Source organism: Wyeomyia smithii, chromosome 1 (assembly GCF_029784165.1).
Source record: "Wyeomyia smithii strain HCP4-BCI-WySm-NY-G18 chromosome 1, ASM2978416v1, whole genome shotgun sequence".
NCBI classification, from domain to species: domain Eukaryota; kingdom Metazoa; phylum Arthropoda; class Insecta; order Diptera; family Culicidae; genus Wyeomyia; species Wyeomyia smithii.
Window position 1 is genome coordinate 202162215 of NC_073694.1, and position 12584 is coordinate 202174798.

Consider the following 12584-nt stretch of genomic DNA (forward strand, 5'->3'; position numbering starts at 1 on the left):
CCGTAATACTCCCTGGTGAGGGGAACGAAAAGCGAATAGAATGTGGCCGCTGGCTGTCAGCTGACGAGAATGGAGTGGAGAGGTAGATTCGTGTCATTCATAGGTGAGGAAAACCCCCCAAAAAACCGACAGACTGTAGGATGAAAAAGATTAAATGCGTGGGAGTAGACCGTACTCTGTGGTTCTGTTTCTTTGGAACTGAAATGAACAATTTTGAAACATTTCGGATGAAACGTGGTTGAAAGCTATCTGCGAAATTAAAAGTATGTCAGCAGCTCTCATTTTGCATCGGTAGATTTTTTTAATAATCTGAGGTTAGATTGAAATTGGGTCCCAATATTGATTTACAATTGGCATGACAATGATTTACTGCAAACAATGTTCAAATTCATCAGATTTTAGTTACATATTAAAAACCTCAATAAATGGTATAGACTTTCAAAGTTTTCTTAAGAATCTTTGACAGTTTCAAAAACGTTTTGAATTTGGTTTCAATTTTCTGGTTTTAGATCCAAAGTTTTGTTTTCTCAAAAGTGTGAATCCGTGTGTGGTATTATTCTGTGAATCTTGTTTAATAATTTTGGCAACAAGGAGACAATATTTGTGGGTTCGATTTTAATATTGCGTTTTGGCAGCGTCAAACAATGTTTAGTACAAACTAAGTACCTACAAATCAGATAGGAAACCTTCTATACCGACAAAAGTTTGGAAAATTTGTTTTGTTCAACATTAAATTATACTGTGTTATAATTTTTGATAATGTAAAAAGATCGAAGAAGGTAAAAAATAACAAACAAAAATATCAAAATTCTGACACATCAGAATGGTAAATAGGACAAACGAATGCCAAAAACCGTTAAAAATTTTCATGAAACGTTGAAAATATTCAAATTTAAGAAAATAAAAAAAAGTCCACAGCAATGAAAATGGTTTAAAAACAACGGTAAAATGAATATTTCCAAAACGTTGAAAATTTTTAATAATACATCGGGTGAGCAACTATGTTCATGCACTGTGTTTTTATATAAATGTAACTTTATTTGAAATAAGCAATCGCTTGGAAATAGCTCAGCGGGTAACTCCTAACACCAAAGCAAGCTGTTCCTGCATTTGACATGGATCCTCATTGAGGAATTCTCGTAATTCAGCGATTTCGAAGGTATCTGGCCTTCCTTCAACATCAAAACTACCGTCTTCAATACGACGAAACCAGTCACGACAAGTTGATCCACTTAGTGCAGCATTTTAGTGAAATTTTTCAACTCTCGATGCGCTTCAGCCTATGTTTTCTTTGGATGAAATGGGGAAAGTAACACTTTCCGCAAATGACCATCGTTCGGCACAAAATCAGTCATTTTCACACAGCTAAAAGTATATAACACCACAATAAAATTACTAACGTATCAAAGGGGGGTACATTTCATATATCTCTGCTTGGTTAATCACGTTTTAGATATGTTAAGACCCATCACTTTGATAAACTGTTAACTGGTTAGATCAAATGATCCACAATAACGCTCAGATTAAACAAAAACCAATTCAAAGATTTATCAAATCAAAATAATTACCGAATGTCGACTATCAAAAAGAATAGGAATGACTAAGGAGATCAATAATACCAATAAAGTTTAAAACTTTAAGGAATGTCTTAAAAAGACTAAATAATTAAAATTGTTCAAACAAGCAAAAAAATATTGGGAAAAAGGACAGGTCAAATAATATAAAATAAAAGGCAAAGCTACAATAAAAATGATAAACTGTGAATTTAAATGTTCAACTTAATGAACATGTCAAAATTCGTTGGGAATAGCAGAAACTGCTAGAAAAGTTTAGAAAACATTTGAAGAGATTGAAAACAATAAAAATGTCACAAGACGCTCGAGAAAAATGAAAATTAAATTAAAAAAATATTTTCAAACTCGTCAAAAATCTTCGAACAATTTAGTGAAGCAAAAAGGTTTTTAAACGATAAACACTGCCAGAAAAAAAATAATTCAAAATATCAAAAGTCTAACATAATCGATAAAAAGGAAACATAAAAGGTAAAAGAAATAAAAAAATCTTGAAGAAGTTAATTTGTTGTAATTGGCCAAACTTGCCAAAAATAAACAAAAAAAACGAAAAAAATCGAAACAAGCCCGAATAATATCGTAAGAAAGTGACTTAGAGATCAGAACTGTAAACAAAAATTAGAAAAATTTACAAACTGTCAACAGAAAAAAATAGAATGTCGAAAATCGTTGAAAATATCGAAAAACGCTTAGTTAAAATATCAACCAATGTTAACGTTAAAGTATGTTTAAAATATTAAAAATATAAAAAAAAAACATCGAATATGTTGTTAGAATTGTTAAAAATATTCGAATCCTGAACAGGAAAAAAAGTTGTACGTAAGTAAACCTTACAGATAAAAATAAATTGGATATTTTTCCAAACCTGTATCATATTTCCAATTCGCTTATTTTTCGCTTTCTCTACTGCACACATTGTCTGCTTAATGAGCTTGAATGTTAACGGGTAAAAGCCGTTGTTAAAAATAGAAATTTAGTTCGAAAATTGGCAAATACTTCCAAATAAAATCATAAGAAATGTTTTATGATGGTAAAATTAACATAAACAGAAATTTCAAAAGTCATATTCCGAGCATTGGAAATTTAAAGTACCGACAACCGGGGTGAGATTGAGCCGCCCAATCTGCGACTTGTTAGCCATCTCTTCCGGGACAGAAGACTAGTCTTTCCTTGTTAAGTATGCGAGGAAACTTATTCAAGAGAGATTTATCTTGTGATCGTCATGAGATGGCTGACAAACATTGAGTTTTTACGGTAAAATCTCACCCCAGCTTACGGTATGCTAATATTCGTTGAGATCCTAAATACCTTCAAGATGTAGAATTAAATGTCAAAACTATTAAAAGTCAAACTATAAAAGGAGGTTGGAAAATATTGAAATTATCTAAAAAGTCATAAAAAGGTAAATAAATGAATACAGGCCCTAGAGCTCAAACTGAAAAAAAAAAAGATTATGGTTTTTTAACCGTTCATGCAAATTTTGGTGCCCCTAATGTTTGCATTAAAAAAATGGATGAAAATTGCCGATTTTTCATGGGTTCACCTTCACACCCACTAACGAAACTACTCATGCCGCATCAACCATAGTAACCCATGAACCAGCTGAAAAAAATTGACAGCTCTATCAGTCTAACTCTAATCGTGATGGCAAAAATAGTGAAGCTACTCCGTTCGGAAGAGTGCGCGGTCGAAGATCGGTTCCCTACCGCGTCGAAAATGAACATCGTGCGACACTTTGTGGACGCCGGAATCCCCCCCTCCCTTCCGACATCTACAACACTTTGGCACTATTGGATAACAATCAGAGTACCGAAAGAATGCCCAGCTCTGGACAGCCGAAAACAGAGCTCCTAAGGAAGCTGAAGAGGAAGACCGAGGAAAAAGTGGCTACTGCCTGCGCTTGGCCAGGAGGTCGGTGTAACCGGCCTCTCAGTAAAAATATACCTGGCGAACATGGACATACATGTTAGGAAGTGGCTGTTTCTTCCACTGGTCTCGGAGCAATGACGCAGCGTAGCGGCCTAATTAGATGAATCAAGTCCGGGATCGCGCACGGCCCTACGTTGTGTATTAAATTCGCCCTTTGGCATCACAGGTGGGGCAATTACGGCCCAGGGACGAGCTTTCTTTCGCCACGACACAAACGCAAATCTTCACTTTAATTACTGTACATTTATTCTAAACGGAAAATATTTACAACTGAGCAGCGTGCCGGCGCTGTCGCCGGACGCAAATTGACTGACCACAATGAACACTGGCGCTGCTGTGAAGAGCGCTTTTATAGGCTGCCTCTCGGACGGCAGCATTGTCGAGCCAGAACAAAGCTTATAATAATCGCGCGCAAACCAGCGTCGCTTGGGCCTCAGCTGGTCACTTACGGATGGCAGTAATGCCCAGCTGAGGCGGGAGTTTTGGCGCGAACAAAAAGATTTTCCCGGCGAATGGCGACGGGGCGATGGTGATGGATGACGAAACCTATATCACCCTAAATGGCAACGACTGGCAGGGCGCTTCGTATTTTACTTCCCCCACGAAGGAAGGGAGCTCCGAGGTGAAGTTCATTTCACACGCCAAGCTCCTCAAGAAGGTGCTACTGGGGCTGACAATCAACGAGAAAGGGAAGTCAATGCCGCTTTTCTTTCGCTCAGGACTGGCCTTAAACGGGGAAATTTATAGTACGAAGTGCCCATCGGAAGTTCCGTCATAATGCTGCGGCTAAATATCGATGTGGTATCCAAGTCAGCAAACACGCCCAACGTCCTCTAGCTGCGTCCCATTGAGAATTTCTGGGCAAGCCTGAAGCGTAAGATCTACCCCATCAATTTTGTCGCGAAAACTGAGGAGGAAATGATACATAAAACGGAGAAATAACTCAAAGCCATGCCAACACGCATATTCTCGTCAGCCATGGCAAATATTCCGTTAGCCAAGTCAGAAGTGCGTAGTCTTCAGAGACTTAAATAAAGTTTTCCCGTAAGCAAACGTAGAAGCGACAAACCTGGCGCGTAATTATTCTGTGGCCTTTTGATGCACTACTATCTTTGCTAGAGGCTCCAAAATCTACAGGAATGGTTAAAAAGTTATAACCTTTCATTTTTTCTGGTTGAGCTCTAGGGCACAAAGTTTGACGAGCACTGTACAAACAGAAAAAATCAAACAAAGCAAAGTGTAAATTTGAAAAAAGTTTATAATCATTGAAAATGTATAAAAACCTTGAAGATGTCATAAAATGACAAAACTCTTCAACGACGACATTTATTTGACATAAAATGTCAAATAAATATGTTAGAAATATTCAAAAAATTCGAATAACATAATAATAAATTGGAATGAAGATTAACAGAAAACAGTTTTTCCGTTAGAGATTCCAGAAAAAAAAAACGAAAAAACGTCAAAAATTGTCTTATCGTTCGCAAAAGGTAAAAATCGTTAGAAATGTCTCAAATCAACGAAAATGTTGTATAAAATATTAAATCGCAATGTAAAATACGCCACATGTCGAGAAACATGTGTAAAGACCTTGAAAGGTAAAAAAATATTTGAAGGCAGAACTCGGAAGAAGTATGAAAAAAGAAAAAAATGTTGAAAAAATGTCAATTAGTTAAAAAATGTCAGAACTATACTGCCGGTAACCGCAAGTCAGTCCCATCTGTAAAAATGTTAAAACGAGAAAACAGCTTCGATAGATATTTCATTCACGCTCAGTTATCACTTATATAAGATGAATTATTTTGACAATATTCATGCTAAAATATAGTTTGCATACTAGCCCGCACTAATTACGTTGTAAAAACCATTGGTATAATTGATTTTATGATAAAAACCTTGAGTGTGACTGACTTGCCGTTACATTCTACACCGAAGAGAAAAGTAACCGCAAGTCAGTCACATTGCCATGTTGAAACTATAGTGCGTGTTGACGTGTTGTAATTCGTTGCCGTGGAAAACTGTCAATCCTTCGCTGTTAGGAAGTGTATGTTCATGAGAACCTTTTAAGAAATGTCGACGTTGGAAAATCTCATGATGTACGGAACCGATGATAGCTCATCCGGTGAGGACTCGGATAAAGAAACTGAAGCCGGGACTGCAGTTCCGACATCAAATGTCAAGTTGATCCAAATCCATTTGAGGTTCGAGCATCACCTTTGGAAATTTCTTGGAACGATTCTGATGCAAGTTTTTTCGATACTCAAGATTATGCGGATAGATCTACGAAGAAGCGAACCAAGAAAAAAAATTGACTTGAATTCGTATTAGCAGAAAATTGCTCCACATAAATTCATCACCAATTCAAACTAAAAAATAATCCCAATAATTGATAATTGTTACTAGATAACTTATTTTCATCTAAACGATCGTATCGAACTTTTTTTTACTCCCCATTCATGTTTGCATGTTTTTTTTTTGTAAATCGGGACTGACTTTCGGTTATTTTTCATCTGGGACTGACTTGCGGTTACTTTGCCTAATGTGACAATTCGACTTGGTATTGATTTCCACTTTTGTTGAACAAACCACTATTTTTTATCGGTACATCTGAAAATATACTCAAAGCTAGGCCAAAATACGATGCTAACTCAAAATTGACAAAATTACAGATGGGACTGACTTGCGGTTACCGGCAGTATAGATCTTAGGTAGAAACAATAAACTAAAATGCAAAATCATTGAGAAGTTAAAAGTGTCGAAAATTATGAAAATATCAAAAATTTGTTGAAAATTGTCATAAAAGTTTGAACAAGAAAAAAACTTGAAAAAGTTCCAATCGCAATAATTAATGAAAAAGCCAAAATGGTTTCAATCTTCTGAGCAAGTTTCAGAAAAAGGCGAATGATAAATGAAGATCAAAATTATGAAAGTCAACCGTTAGAGTGATTAGAGATCTCACAAAGGGTAGAAAACGAATAGGTGAAAATACGTTAGAAATCTTACTTTAATCTGCAAAAATAAATAAGTGAAAGAGTATAGCTTTTCTTCAAGCGGTCCCTGTGGATTGTGGTGCCTTTAACCAACCCAGAAGTGCGTTCAGTCTTCAGAGACTTGAATGAAGTTTTCCCGTAAGCAAACGATGCAACGAACCCGGCAAGCAATTACTCTGTGGCTTTTTGGTTAAAAGGTTAAAAAGCTACAATCTTTTATATTTTTTCAGTTCGAGCTCTAGGGCGAATCATGTGTTATCTAATCGTTTAAAAAGGTTAACAAAATAGAACACTCCGAATTGTCAAAGTCAAATGAAAATGCTGTAATAAAATGTTAAATCACAATTTAAAAAACAATTTAAAAAAATGGTTTGAAATGGTGAAAATTTCCTGAGAAAAAAAATCTGCAATTGAAAAAAAACAACATGCCACAACTATTTAGGATGGTTAAACATAATAAACAAAAATTACAAAAACGGCCAAAAATAGGGAAATTGTTCAAAAGGTCTTAAAATTTTTTATAATGGTTTTATTGTAATAATTTATCACAATAGGTAAAATATGTTAAGGACGGTCCAAAAAAAGGATCGAAATTGAGAACAAAACTGTTAAATAGAAAGCTAAGAAATTCAGAACTGTCAAATAGGTTAAAGATGTCACAAAAGGTAGAAAAGATGAAAATGTCAAGAATGTTGGGACAGGTATAAAATGTTTCAAAAGTTTGCTTCAGTCTAAGAGAATTTCAAAACAACCAATTTCAATAAGGCTTAACAAAGAACAAAGAAGGTTGAAGGTGTCAAAAAGCGTAAGAAGAATTCAATCGTTAAAACATTTGAAAAATCATGGCAAAACGTTCAAATCATATCCATAACGTGCAAAATATCGAGGCCGGTAAGAATTGTTTATAATGTATAAAAGCGTTTAGAAATGTGAAAAAAATCGTTGGAAATAACAAAAAAAACGAACAGAGGCAAAACAACCGAGAAAACAAAAAAAAAAACATGTCAAAGCATTAAAACGGTAAAAATGATTCAAAGTCAAAAAGTATATCCCTACATGACCTACATTTCAAAAGAGATAAAAAATAGTGAGAAAAGTTCAAAAAAATAAATTAGTGTTGAAAAACGTTCAAAACGTCGAAAAACGTGATAAATTAAAAAAATGGTAATTATCTAAAAAAACGACGAAATCATTGAACAAGATTAAATATGTTAAAAAGGTTCAAACATGTTAAAACTGTTGAACTGTTGTTGAAATGAGATTAATTGCGAAACTCTCAAATGTTAATATGTCATAATGGAAAATACCTGCTGGCAAGAAAGTGTAAGTCAACTGGAACAGAAGTATGAAATGTAGCATACCGCTTACATTAACTGAGAGGGACGGTTTTGTTGAGCTTTGAATCAGATCATTCGATATCAAAGAACTTAAGCATTGATTTGCTCTCAGGCTCCTCTACACAAAAAACCTTTCTTCAGACAGAAAAAACTTGTCGAACCATCGGAAATTTTCATTCACTCATAGCACGTTATACCTCTCAATAACTTCGCTTGAGGCGATGATAAAGTTGATAGAAAATGAGAGATTAAGTAAGTCTGGGGGGAGTATAAGCAGGTAACTTTTGAATAATTGACACTGCAGGAAGTTCACAGAAGTTCAAAAATTACTGGCTTTAGTGGGGTCCATAAAACATCTGAGAGGGAATTCCTTCAGGCCCAAAACCCCTACAGGAGATTTCAAAGCCTCGGAAACTTCCGGTGCGTTTGTTTTGTTGACGTTACAACCAATAGAAAATTTTGGAAAATGTGCATGAAAACTTATATTCGCTATCTGTTTTCTGTGAAAATGGTGAGACAATTTTCGGATTTTTGCTTTATTTTTTATCCACGTTTTTCAAAAACGCCTAATCAAATCCCATTCCGTGATTACAGCAGTTTGCGTCTGTTTTGCAGGGGATTTTCCCCAGCACCCAGAAAATGGCGAAAATGATAATAATCGATTGATGTTTAGTAACCGCTAGTTAATTAGATTTTTCTTTGCCGTCATTGGAATTGTCGATATTAATCAATTTTGTCGAATGATGGACACAGTTGATTCTTGATTAATCCGTTGTCCACACTATATTTTGGAAGCAGGAGTGATTCCAAGAGGATTTCGAAAGAAATTCAATAAGATTTCGAAAGTGACTCATTAGTCTTACTTTTTAAGATATTCTTCTTTAATGAATATTTTGAACAATTTCGAACAATCTGTTTTATGATGCCGAAGAGCATTTTAAGAAACATTTTCGGAGATACTTTTAAGTTAAAATGCCGAAACAATTTTGTAGAGTTATTAAATTAAAAGTCTATACAGATCGTTAGGTATCACAGTCAGAGCAGACGAAATTAATTATTCAATGGAATCTTCTCAAAATAGATGTCCGCTTTCAGCCAACAAACGGACAAAAAATATCCACAAATACACGCACACCCCCTCACAATTGACAGCGGCAATCACTGATTCCAAAGAACGAACGCTGACCATTAATTAGAACCGTATCGCAATACTATTTTCCCGAATCTTCCAGCGTACTCCTGATTGTAACGGGATTCATTACTACAGCCAGATTGATAGTAAAATCCACAACCATTGTTACATCGACCGCCATACATTCACACAACGCATTCACAGACACATACTCGCCTTGTCACTCATCTCCGACTTTTCCCAACTCAGAAAAAGCACTCTGGGAGAAAGTTTAGTTCAACTTGAAGAGTGAGAGAGAGAGAGAAATTGCCTTTTAGGACATTTCTCCACACTTCATTCCTTTTCGTTCCATCTCTCTCCTCTGTCTCATCACTTCTGTTTCACCTTCCTCGTGACACTGGTTCAGAACCGCCAGAGAAATCAATACAGAAATCCTTGACAAGAAACGAACGGCCAGACCATCGAGTTTGGGCATTTTTCGTTCACTTTTGCCAAACATTACAACGCGCGCGGGTGAGGGGGTGAATCATCGGAAAATATAAAATATCCTCACAGGATCCTGCTCTCAGCTGCCGCTGCATTAACTAACATTTGCTTTACTGATAATTTCGTTTTGTTTGTCTGTTTCAGCTGTTTTAATCCCCAACAATGTAAGCGAGTAGCAAATTATTTCGCTGCGAAGGAAAAATCGCACAAATACACGCACAAACACGCGCACCTTTTTTCATTCTTGTCTGCCACCAGAACAAGTAAAACCTGTTTCAACCTTACAACTCACTAAGATTCTCACCTTCACTAGTTTTTTTTTCGACTGTCGTCAGGAACTATTAATTCTTTTTCTCGTCTATATATTTGTATCACGTAATCCTCGAAAAGAACTCCTCGGGGAAAATCCTTCCAGCGTGTGATGATCGAAGAAAAGTTATCCCGCTCGCATGCAGCAAGATGCTCTGACCTCGTCGCGAGTCACTTTTAGTCGACATTTTATCACTTTGAGTACAGTTAAAATTGCCATTTCCCAGCGGCAGAATTCGCGTTCAGAACCTTTTTGTCTTCTTTCGCGTGCCCGATATCTTCCAGGAAATTCACACTAAATCACACACACACACACAAACAGTCAACTACTTTGCCCGATTCTTCATCTTCTTTGCACAGTCGGTTCACTGCGGTAAACTCCAGGAATCCACTTGGCCTCACAGCACTTGCAATTCCGCACACTTCATCCAAAGCAGAGCAGGAGTAGTAGTGCTTGAAGTTTTGGGGTGGCAAAAAATGGGGATGAGAAGAAAATCCAGTCCACTAAGTGCAGTGCAGAGTCACTTCCCGGAATCGTGTCGACCGTTTCGCAGCGGGTATTTCCCTGTCCGTCCACATCGGGTTACAAAGCTCAACTGCACTCTTCGGAACGGCGACAGTCGCCGTCGTTGGTTAACTTTCCAACCAACGGATAGAAGGATGACGACGCTCCCGCAAAAGGGAAAGAGCAGAGCTTTCGGTCCGCGCGCCGTGGGAGGTTGAGTTACATCGTGATTCGACCTTCCCAATGATGGGAGAAAGTGCTGCTGCGAGTGTTGAGTTTTTTTCCCTTTTGCGTGCTCTGTTTTGGTGAACGAACGCACCAGTGGAGAGCGATTCGGCGCACTGTGAACGGGGGGAATATACCGTTGCAGTGTGTGGGCATTTGACGACACCAACACTATGTTTTGGAACGAAAGATTTCTACTATTGGGTGAAGCGCGTTGGTTAGAAATTTTGACAGGAGTCAGTGTTGATGACAATTATTCGCGACTGACGGACGGAAGATTCATTCATTGGAAGGCTATTTGAAAAGGGCGTTACTGTTGAACGAATTAATATTAAAGAGTTTTAAACCGTTGTGCGGGGCATTTTTTGATATTTCAGTTTTATCATGTTGTGTTGCTAAAATACATTTTAAGTTTGTACATTTTTTTACAGGTTGATGAAACAATGCTCTTTGCACCATTTTGAATAAGCTGTTTTGGAAAATTACTCGTTTGTACTTGTCAGAACACGAGAGAGCTTCGATAGCCGTGTAGAAGTAAACTATAGCTGCTGAATCTTTTGTTCCAATATCCATTATTTTGGTAAGTCGATAACTTTCTTATATTTGGCCATAAGTTTTATTAGTTCTGAGCTAAGGATTGTTATTGTAGCAAAAGTGTTGGAGGCGGTCATTTTTGTGAGTCAAATAGCAAGGTAATGTTCGTGTTTGTTTTGTATGAACCTACCGAAAGACCAATTATATTCTTTTTAACAGATTTTTATATGTATCCCTCTTTGCGATCTCTTTTAACGATTTATATATACTGTTTTTGAATGTATTCGGTCTCATTTGATATCTTGGTAGTTTTAAAATAAAATATATCGCTTGACATTTTTGTCCTAACCTTTTTTTTTAATTTTGACGTCGTTGTCTTCATTTCTGTTTGTTTCAATGTTTTGATACTTCCTTTATTTTGAAAAACGATTCAGATATTTCAGGAATTTTCAGCTCCTTTTAACACTTCAAAGATCATTTATCTTAACACAACTATTCTTTACCAAACATTTTTCAATTTTGACATTATAAGACTCAACACAGTTTTTGCCCTGGAGCTTAAAATGAACAAAAAGAGAAATATTATAGCTTTTTAATCATTCCTGTGAATGTTGCTGCCCCCAGCCAGCTCGGAAGTGCTTCAAAAGGCCACAGAGTAATTGCCCGCCAAATTCGTCACTTCTACGTTTCCTTACGAATAAACTTCATTCAAGTCTCTGAAGAATTTACGCATTTCCGAGCTGGCTAGAATTAGAATAGAATTCACAGAAATGAATTACAAGCTTTAATTATTTATTTTTTTCCAGTTTGAACTCTGGGGCAATTTTTTTTGCCTTTATCGACTAGTTGTTAACACAGGTATGTTCGAATTGATGATAAATTAACTATTTTATGTTAGTAACCGTTTCTGTGAACTTTGATGCTCCTAGTTAAATTTTCCCATAAGCAAACGTAGAAGCGAGGAACCTGGCGAGTAATTATCCTGCGAGCTTTTGAAGTAGTTTCGAACTGGCTGGGGGCACCATAATTCGCAGGAATCACATATTCAATCACATGAATGACATTTTTTGTAATATTTGACCTACGTTGTCATTTTTCTCAGATGTTTTTGACCTTATTTTATACATATTCCCTTTAACTTTTTAAAATATTTTTTGACATTTTTACTTTCTTTATTTGTTTTATTTACACATTTTTTCGACATTTTGTCAGTCCTTTTGTCCTTTTGTGCATTTATAAAAGTTTTATACTTTTTGTCATTACAACATTTTTAATTACTACACTGGTAAACACAAGTTTGGGCCTAGATCTCAAATTGAAAAAATAAAAGATTATAGCTTTTTAACCATTTCTGTGAATTTTGGTGCGCTGGAACAGAAAACTTTTACAGACACTTGAATGAGTTTTCTCGTAAACATAACGTTAAGCAACGAATCCGGCTAGTAATTACTAAGCGACACGTTTGTATACACTAGGGATTCCAAAATTCACAAAAATGGTTAAAAAGCTATAATAGACAGACAGACAGACAGACAGACAGACAGACAGACAGACAGACAGACAGAC

The 12584-nt window shown here is 36.2% G+C and overlaps 1 protein-coding gene and 1 long non-coding RNA gene across 12 annotated transcripts in view; one reads left to right on the top strand and one right to left on the bottom strand.

Annotated features, from left to right (window-relative positions):
- Positions 1-10346, bottom strand: part of LOC129718570 (neurexin-1b) — a 265446-nt gene extending 255100 nt beyond the window's left edge. For 10 of the 11 annotated variants that reach the window (XM_055669463.1, XM_055669464.1, XM_055669462.1 and 7 more), the window contains exon 1: positions 9750-10346. The gene's annotated coding sequence lies outside the window, so the exon portion shown is untranslated. Of the gene's footprint in view, positions 1-9737 lie in introns of all 11 variants that reach the window. The other variant, XM_055669455.1, reaches the window with a different exon arrangement.
- Positions 1-11014, top strand: part of LOC129718572 (uncharacterized) — a 120562-nt gene extending 109548 nt beyond the window's left edge. Inside the window, exon 4 of the long non-coding RNA XR_008726971.1 lies at positions 10916-11014. This is a non-coding gene — a long non-coding RNA (uncharacterized LOC129718572). The remainder of the gene's footprint in view (positions 1-10915) is intronic.
- The last annotated feature ends 1570 nt before the right edge of the window (positions 11015-12584 follow it).